At 44.0% G+C, this 10,013-nt stretch overlaps 1 pseudogene; it reads left to right on the top strand.

Moving 5' to 3' along the window:
* The first annotated feature begins 1,600 nt into the window (after positions 1-1,600).
* Positions 1,601-6,238, top strand: LOC105986257 (annotated as a pseudogene).
* The last annotated feature ends 3,775 nt before the right edge of the window (positions 6,239-10,013 follow it).

Raw genomic sequence — 10,013 nt, forward strand, 5'->3', positions numbered from 1 at the left:
ATCACAAGCAGAACTGATGTGGAATCAGTGACACCAAGTGTTACATTGAAATTCCTGTGTGTTATAAAAATATGACTGTAGCTGTCAGATGAAGAAGGGTAAAAATCCAAGCAAGAATCTTTTAAAGGCAAGTGGCTCCATCCTATCACAGCAGTCCAATGCCAGCAATTGGCCTTTGGATGGCTGGCTGCCTCCCAGGTTCAAGTCACTGTTGCAGAAGTATCAGTTCAGCCTTTTAAAGACATTTAAGTCATGGGTCCTACCTTAGATCAATTCCAGTCATGGATCCCACCTATGGATCATTTCCTCCAGAGCACTTCATCTGTGAGACCTTTCAGTCAGCAGTAGAGTGGCTAGGGAAAGAGGCAGGTCAATCTGAGGGCAGCCATCTTGTTCAACTACCTGAGTTTCCTCATGGCCAGGACTTTGAGTATTCAAGGGTACCGTGTTTTCACTCCAAGTGCTCCACCTGTATATTCCCCAGCTCAGTCTCATCATAAATCATAGTGTTGCTACTTCTAATTCCATGACTTAGAATGACTTCATTTTAGACCATTTGTCCTACTAGGCAAAGACAACCCAGTGACAACCCAGAGTCCTGCCCTTTAGGAAGACACCTCCTTACTATGGTCCTTCAAGGCTAGCTTGCATCAAAAACCTCACAAGCTCCCAGGAGGATAAGAGATGTGATAAGTGTATTCCACCACCTCCACCAGTAAAGAAGAATGACTCCAAGCCCTCTGGTCTTTGCCCAGAACAACATTAATTGCAAATGCAAGTTATCAAGGCGAAGCAGAGGGTGCTGAAGTAGCTGGGGTTCTGTGCGCATGTCAAGCACCCCAGACGATCATTGCTATGTATTTACAAGTCTTAAAATGTGAATATTATCAAACCCTCATTCAGACTGCCTGGGTAGTCCCTGATGCAATTACATGAATGATAGTTTGTGAGCAATATTTTTGTTCACTTCCAACCAGAGACCATATCGTGCAAGTGCATCTACCTGGCAACTAGGGTGCTCCAGTTTTTTTTACTGCGTACTCATTCTCACAGGTTTCTTCTTTTTTTGGTACTACTGAATAGGAAGTTCAAGAAATACACATAGAGATGCTTTGGCTGTACACCAGGAAAAAGTCTAATTGAATTTTTAGAAAGGATAGTATCTAATGGCAAACCATAGTTAAGATCGATTGTACTTTACTATAGTTGTGTATTGTTTATTGCTATAGGAACTGGAGTGTGAATTCTGTAAAAATTTATCTTATTTTTATACAGATATAAGTACAGGCATTGTTCTGTTTAAGTGGTTTATTTCCTTAACTGTTGAATACTTTAACACTTCTTTGTCTGCACGTGCAAAGATTTTGACAAGAAAATAAAATATAAATCTTGTTTTTCCAAAGAACAAAAACACACACCCAGGTCATGAGTGCAATAGCCTGGAAATAGGGAATCAAAAAATTGCATGGGGTTGAGGGGCAAGTGTTCAGCTCTGTAATCTGGAGGATTGGAGGACAGCAGATTTTTGCCTGCAATCTTCCTCAACTCGTGTTATACTCCTTGGCCCAGGCCTTGGTGAGCATATCCGCTCCTGGGGAAAATGTTCCCTGTCACCAACCTGGTGATCAGGATGAACCATTTGCATGAGCTCAGAATTGAATGTGAGCAGCCACTGGAGGTGTAAAACAACAGCAGTCTTCAGGGAACAGGCTCTTCTGAATCCACTGATGCAGGTTCCTTTCAGATTTTCCTGGACCTTGGACAGAAAAGAACACCTTGAAAATCCCATGAGGAGGATAAATTATGAGGGTAGATTCCTTGCCTTAGAAGATTTTGAGGTATAGACCAGCTTGGAATAGGAGCCATTCTGATTCTCTGGAACATGATATCTTTCAGCTCATTGACCAGGATGAAAACAAGGAAAAAGAAGCATTTAAGTTTAAGAAGTTCATAAGACCTGCATCTCATGGTTGCCTGTATGTCCATGGACAAGATGAGGGTAAAGATGACTTCTCACAGAGGCAGAACTCAGCCCCAGCTTGGATGCTTTCTTCATAAGAAAGATGTGAGCCAGGGAATTTTGTTCCTCTTTTCACACTCCAGTCACCTGTGACAGCCAGTTTGTCTGATGAGGATAATGGCTTCATGGACCTTCTTGATGGAGAGAGTCTGAAGAACGATGTGGAGGCCCCATCGGGCATGGCAAGTCTCTGGACAGCACCCATGGTTATGAGAAGAGCTATAAATATTGGCAGTGGGTGGGGGCTGTTTGCCTCCCCTTCCCAGTGTGACTCCAGCATTCAGTCAGCAATGAAGGGACCAGAACAATCTCAAGTGGAATCTCCACAGGAAAGCACAAAGTGGCAGAAGAGCTTGGCTGGAATTAGTCCTGGAGGGTCACATAATCTACAGGGTTCCTGAGATTCTACACCAGTCTTTGTCTCTGACAAATTCCTCCAAAGGGATCATAGAGAAAAAATATCAATGCATAGTCAATAGTATTTTACTAAAAATACTCTTTTTGGGGAAAAAAGATTCATAGAAGCTTTTATGTGTTTCCTCTCAGACTTGAGAAATTTTAAATTTTCAATATGCTCAAGGCCAGAGGGTAAGGACACAGTTTATTATAGAGCTTGTACAGGTTGCTCTTGGGTGTGTGTGCTGTTATTGGAAAGTCAACATTTCTAATTTAAAAAGTTTTAAATCTTGTAAAAAAACTGCAGAATTGTTTATAAAAATTCACTGAAGCCAGGTGCAGGGGGCTCACGCCTGTAATCCTAGCTACTCAGGAGGCTGAGATGTGAGGATCATGGTTCAAAGCCAGCCCTGGCAGGAAACTGAGATTCTTATCTCCAATAAACCACTAGAAAACTGGAAGTGTGGCTGTGGCTCAAGCGGTAGAGCGCTCACCTTGAGCTGAAGATCACACGGACAGCGCCCAAGCCCAGAGTTCAAGCCCCATGACCGAAAAAAAAATTCACTGAAAATTGTGTGTCTGTTTCCTACTAGTCACAGCATTTGTACAGTGTTGCTTTTTGATATATTAAAAACAAGGAAAATGCCCAGGAGGAGGAAGAGAAGGAGTACCTGAGTAGCCAAGAAACTGATGACAATGATGGTAGTGATCCAAGCTCTCCCTGAAAACATCACCAGACAACACACTAAATTGTGGCTGGATAAGAAGTGGTCTTAGTATCTCAGTAGTCCCAGGTAATTTCTGTCCTAAGATGGCTAAAGCCAGTTCAGCCAGTTCAATGAATTGGTTACTGACATATCCTGAAGTAGAAGATCATGTCAGATGTAGGGAAAGAAGTCACAGAAAAACAGCCTATAGAAACACATTAAAAACTCAGGTGAATGAGTACAATATCCTGGAAACAGGGAATATCAAAAAGATTCCATGGAGAAAAAGCACAAAGCAGATCAGGGGACCAAGATTAAGTCTCCATATACAGATACACAGCATGGCTGGGCATTTAGGTAAAAGGAAGACTAGATACTGCATGCTATGTCCTGTTTTTGTCTCCACTTGAGGAATAAGACAGATTGTAAGGAAGAGTTCTGGCAGGCCACGGGCACACACTGCTGGAGCTAGACTTGGGTTGTTGTCTCATTCCTGACACTGTCCCAACACTGGCATCCTAATCTCCAAGTTGCCTTTGTCCAGGATCAACCAGGCCCTTTAGTGATGCTTACACATGTACCCCAGCTTCCTGCTCTCCTGGAAGCTGCTGTCCCTTGGGCCACAGGATGAACAGCAACCATGATTTTTGGACCTCTGCATCTAGCCTCACTCTCCAACAACAGAATCCCAGACATTGTCCATGGAGCAGGTAGGATCCTGAGCCACCTATGTAGGTCAAGCAGGAGTCTAATGACAAGTCAGAAGAGTGATCAACACCTTTGTCTCTGATAAGGCCAACACAGACACTAATTCAAGAGGGCATCAAATCCAGTTGACTTTTCTCATCTTCTAGACAGTTCTTGAATAAATGTAAAAGCCTTATAACAATGGCTATCTGGCTAAACCAAGTCTAGAAGCAGCACTACCAGATCACTGATTCTTAATCATGCATGCTTTCTAATGAAGACAATTCTCAATAGCTCAGTAGTCACGTTTTCCTTTTAGAATTCTAGACCAAAGAGAGAAGGCACAGACAGTGTCACTGAGTGGTAGGACTCTTGTTCTCAATCACTGCATATTACCCATGAAAAGCATTTGGCCTGGCCCCTTGGGGAACAGCCCCCATGGGCCATGCCAAATGGCTAAAGGTAATGTATCGTGGTGGTTGCTTTTTCTTTCACCTCAAATGCTACCTTTGGGGCCAGCAATGATGTATATTGATTAGATGCAAGTTCCTCAGGACACAGGTAAGTCAATAATGTCAGGGTTAAGGTTTTCAGTGTGCCGAGCCTTCCTCATCCAGCAGGAACTTCTGTTTCTCTACACCTCCAAGGTACAGGTTCTCTCCTCCACCTCAGAGCTTAAAGCTAGTGTCAGGATAGTCTCAGAGATTCTCCAGGCTGATGTTGTATAGGTTTGAGAAGCTACAAGAAGATCCTGAGATGTTATCTCCCAAGCACTAGGCCGTTAAATCCCATCTGACCATTAAGTTTGCTATACTCTCAGCCTCATTCATCTAAGAAGGCCTACCTCTCCATGCCTGCCATGTCTGTGGGGAAATCTGTAGGGAACACAGGCAGCATAGATGGCCCTGAGAGGAAGTTGAGTGGGCAGAGCCCGATTTGTTTAGGTTCAGTGTGTGAACAACTCTTGGAAGATTTGGTGTATGATAAGGTTTGGCCTTTCAGTGATTGGTTGGTTCCATTTCCTCCCCTCCCGCACAGTCTTTTTCTTTAAAATGGGCATGTTAGATGTTAATAATTGAGTTCCTACTTGGTTTGACTCCCTGCTGCGTCTGATTGTCTCCGGGGCTAAGGGAGGCTGGGAAACAGAGGAGCAGCCCACTTACCTTTCCTCAGACCCCATCTGTCCAAAGATGGACAAAGACCCAACATCTGGCACCCAACGTAGGGCATGAAAGGAAAAGATACCGGCCGAAGCTAAGCGGTCTTTCGGGATAAATGAAACCCTAAGTATGGGTAATTCTATATCACAAAAGAAGGAGGAGGAGGCAACATTAGGCCTAGAAAGGGTACAGGAGGACTTGGAAAGTGAGAAGGAAAAGGAACAGGTCAAATTCGACTGGGAACGCACTATCTGTGCATGCAGGGGCGGAGGCAGCTACTCAGGTGCCCCTGAGGGTCCTAGGCCTCCTCCCTATTCCCCCAATTGGAAGAGAGGTATGGCACCCTAGGAGACATGCGAGAGGGACTTGCAAGACCCAGACCCCTACCCCATGGAGGGGCCAAGGTCTGGGGAAAGAACCTACTCGGAGACCTCTCTGGAAAGGAAGGGCCACCCAAGAGCCCAGACTCTAGGCCACAGGATTCTCTTCCCCAAGTTTATCCAGTCAATGTGGCATAAGGGGCTAACAGGCCCTTGGAATGGTATCCATGGGAAGCTAAGGATCTTAAAGAGCTCTGCCAGGCGTGGTGGAGGATGGCCCAAACTCTCCCTCAGCCACAGCACATACAAGAGAAAGGACTAAACAATCACAAGCACATTTTTTTCAATGCTTTGCCACCTTGGGTCTACTAGCACAAGTTAAAACCTATAATGGACCCTGTTTTGTCAGTAAAGCAATGTCAGAGTTTTTTTGATAAATGTCACATTAATGATACTACAGGAATTCCCTATAATCCCCAAGGCCAAGCAATTATATAAAGAAATCACCAATGTCTTAAGGAGCAATTAAAACAAAACGGGGAGTTAGCTCCGTATATACAGTTAACATTTTCAATTTTTCAAAAGGGGCAACTGACTGGGGACCACTAAACTCTAAGCCCCGAGTGAAAGTCAGGTGGAAGGACCCCCCTGACACAACAATGGAGAGGACCTGACCCCCTAGTTACCATGGGCAGGGGATTTGGATGCATTTTTCCCATAGGGGAGACAGCCCCCATTTGGATTCCTGCTAGGAACCTTAAGTTTTTACCCATTTCCTCTATACAGGAGGATGCCTAAGGATAAACTAACCATCCCCAAGGGCAACCAGCCCTTGAGAAGCTCTTGTGTTCTTTAACAACTGCAGATGGTAATGCTCTAGCTGATGGCTGTCCTGACCTTCCCAGTCCCGGCAATGGCTACGGAATCCACATCAACCTCAATGGGTGACCTGGGCAGTAATCAGCACTGGCAATGCAGAAATCATCAATAGCATCACAAGAGAAGCTGTCCCTTGGACCTGGTGGCCTGACCTTCATTTTGATCACCACCCTATGTCATTATGTATGGACTGTTTAAAACATATTTCTGTAGGAGCTATCTATTTTAATGTTACCTACTCTAATTGTTCTTTTACTAATTGTTTGTACAACCACCTTTTGTTATGCGTCCTGTAAATATGTCTAAAACCTGCTCTAGAACAAGCCCCACCTCTGGACTCTAAAGTGGCAAAGACTACTATCCCATCCCTGACTAAAGTTCAAGGGCTAATGACATTGCTTGGCCTGGGAATGCTTTTGCTGATGCTTTTTCTATGCCTTCCTTACATTATATGTGCACTGCAAAACTTTTATGAGTTTAGCCAGCCAGTTACATAAGATCAAGCTCCAAGTGAGTAAATTTCCCCTGAGTGGAACCACAGCCTGTGACGGGTAAGAGGGGGTGTCAGTCTGATCAACCCAAGACAGGGCCTTCAGCTAAACTCTGAGGAAGTTCCCGTTGATGATGATGGGTAAGGCAGACAAGGCAATCCACCCAACCTAAGACAGGCGGGTTCCATCTTTAAACAGAGATGGGGTGTTGGGAGCTGACAGTAAAGTTTAAAGGTCATCTTGACCCCTGTGCTCGCTTGAGGGCACATACAAGGAACTGGCTTACTTGAAAGACACCAGGTGCCTGGGATTGCTTTGCTATGTCTGCACAGTTTGTTTTAAATTTTCCTTGTTTTTCTGGTCTATAGTAGAATGGCCTGAGTGTGGGGGCCCACGAGGATGCACGTTGCCGCACGTGTGGAACTCCCAATACCCAGAGTGCTCCCATGATCTGAAGAGGACAAGATACTAACTTTTATATATGCCCAGGAACTAATGGAACTGCTTTGGACATTTCTAACTGTGGTGAGGCTAATGTTTATTATTGTGCTAGGTGGGGATGTGAGGTAACTGGGACTGGCTCTTATGCACAAGGGCCTTCCTTCTCCCAGACTTGCCTCCAACCCCCTGCATGGCCAATGCTATTCTTACCAATGTAATCCTGTTAAAATAACCTTTACAGAGGAGGGCAAAAGGGTAACTAACTGGGAAGTGGATCTGCCATTAAAACAAAAAGGGTGAATCTGTGGGGAAATCTGTGGGGAACACAGGCAGCAAAGATGGCCCTGAGAGGAAGTTGAGTGGGCAGAGCAGGATTTGTTTAGGTTCAGTATGTAAACAACTTTTGGAAGCTTAGGTGCATGATAAGGTGTGGCCTTTCAGTGATTGGTTGGTTCCATTTCCTCCCCTCCCACACAGTCTTTTGCTTTAAAAGGGGCATGCTCCTTGTTAATAACAATGCTTGGTTTGACTCCCTGCTGCTTCTGATTGTCTCCAGGGCTAAGGGAGGCTGGGGAAAAGGCTATCAGCCCACTTAGCTTTCCTTGGACCCCATCCAAAGACGGACTAAGACCGAAAAATGTCCATTGCTGAAGCCCTGTCAGTGCAGACCTGCTACTTAGCAGTTAGATGTGAGCTCCATCTAGTCCAAGTAGCCCTCTCCCCAGAAGACTGTGCTTGGGACTACAATAGAAATATAAGTAGATAGAAGAACTCTTTAATGAAGGGGAGCTACTGGGCATCAATCTGGGCCCCATGATCAGGCCCCTAAGAGCAAACGTACAATCTGACCAAAGTTACCTATAGTACTTGGGTATCACCAAGTGAAGTGGCTTCTGCTCACTCAGGAGATGTGGAAGACAAAAAGAAGAGGCACAACTAGGAGCCAGCTCTTCCTTCTTCCCCTCTAAGAGACTCTGCATCCCAAATGTAGACAGCAAGCATTGTCGATCTCCAGAGATAGTCTTAAACTACCATTTACTAGCTAATGACCACGTAGAACGTTGGCTTTCTAACCTCCCCCCCCAATTTTTAATAATGGAAACAGAAAATGTCTAAAATTGAAGCTTCTGGAAAAACACTTGTTCTTGCTGGTCTCCTGTCTCTCCTCAAACTTGGCATTTGCCTCCCATTGGGAACTTTGAATTTCTTGCCTAATCAGGAGAAAAGGAAACAGACTTTTGCCACTCAAATATTGTGGAAATACCAGCACTAATGGTATCATCTGCTATTATTCCACATGGAACATTATGAACATGATAGATTCTTTTGGCTAGAATAGGTTAATCATTTAGATGCTTCCACATATTAAGAATAAAGGCTTATTAATAAGTGGAAGCCATTAAAGAAAAAAGAAGTGGAAGCCAAACCATCCTAGAAAACAAGGCATCTCTAAAAGATGAAATAAGCCTCTCCATTTCCTCTAAGACTAGATTTAACCAGATACAAGACATGCCACTAATTTGGGAATTTTTAAACCATGAAGAATACTTGGGGTCAATAGGGCAAAAATGAAAGTACCAACACTCACCAATGTAAGCAGACAGAGCTAAGGAAAGGGATTATAAGACAGCATATGAAATCTGAGCTCATTTCCCATATAGAGAGAACTAGAAGAAGTACCAAATTGTCTCTGTAGCCATCTCCAGAGATGAAACCATGAAGTCATTCATCATTCCTCTGCTTTCCTTAATGGCAGTATACTGCTCTGATCAAAGAGAAAAGCTAAAAGCAAAGAAGAATCTAGAGAAGTGCACTATGTCTTATTTAACTAAAGCCAAAGGCTTGATAGACATGAAGCTTTTAGAAATGGTCCCCATACAACCTCCTCTGTTCTTTTTTGTGGTCAGTCATGGGGCTTGAACTCTGGGCCTGGGTGCTGTCCCTCAGCTCTTCAGCTCAAGGCTAATGCTTTACCACTTGAGCCACAGTGCCACAGACTCTGCTGTTCCATAGGAAAAGTGTGCTTGTCTCCCACACCAGATGTGCTTGAAAAGACATGTATTGTCAGGACAGTCTCCACAGGGATAGGAGTGGTGGATGAGGTGCTCCATGGGCAGACTTGGTTACACCACCTCTCTGACAGGAAGCCCACCATGACTGGTAATAATTTGCACAGGGTCTGCGTGAGGGACTAGAAAACAAACCCTTCTTTCCAAGCTTGGTTGTTTCCACACATTGCAGAAAATGTAACCTTAACTGTACTTTGCCACTTTGAGACAGAATGATTCAATGCAATGGAAAGTTCTGGATAGGCAAGTCCCAGGCCAATTCCAATTATGAAAATGTAAACAAAGCATTAAAAAGTTAAGCTAATTATGACCACAGGGTGATATTATAAATGAAGTAATCTAGTCCCAAAGAAAAACATTTCCCTCTCGCTGCTCTTTTCTAGCTCTCTCTGCTCTTCTCTAGCTCTTCTCTGTCTCTGCTCTTTTCTAACTCTCTCTGCTCTTTTCTCTCTCTTTCCACTCATTCCCAGCTCTCGCTCTTTCCCCGGCCTTTCCCATCCATGTGGAGTGCCAACTTTGCCTGGTCCCAGCAGGTCTACTGAATAAACCTATCCCTCACCTGAAAAAAAAAAGAAACACAGTTCCATGGTTTCCCTTATTGGCAATAATTAGTATATGTCCAGGGTAATCTTATCAGATGAGCAGAATAGCTCAAAAGCTATGCACATATGACCATATAAGATGATGCTAAGGGAAATGAACTCTAAAATATGGACACAAGAGGGTTTTCTTTGTTGTTTTTAATGTACTATGTGATTTCTTGTTTCTCTTGTCTGTTTTTCCCCCTATGGTATATCCATCCCCTGTTGTCATTGTATTTGATTTTGGTACCCTGGATTGTAT

Source organism: Dipodomys ordii, unplaced genomic scaffold, assembly GCF_000151885.1.
Source record: "Dipodomys ordii isolate 6190 unplaced genomic scaffold, Dord_2.0 Scaffold34, whole genome shotgun sequence".
In the NCBI taxonomy this organism is placed as follows: Eukaryota; Metazoa; Chordata; class Mammalia; order Rodentia; family Heteromyidae; genus Dipodomys; species Dipodomys ordii.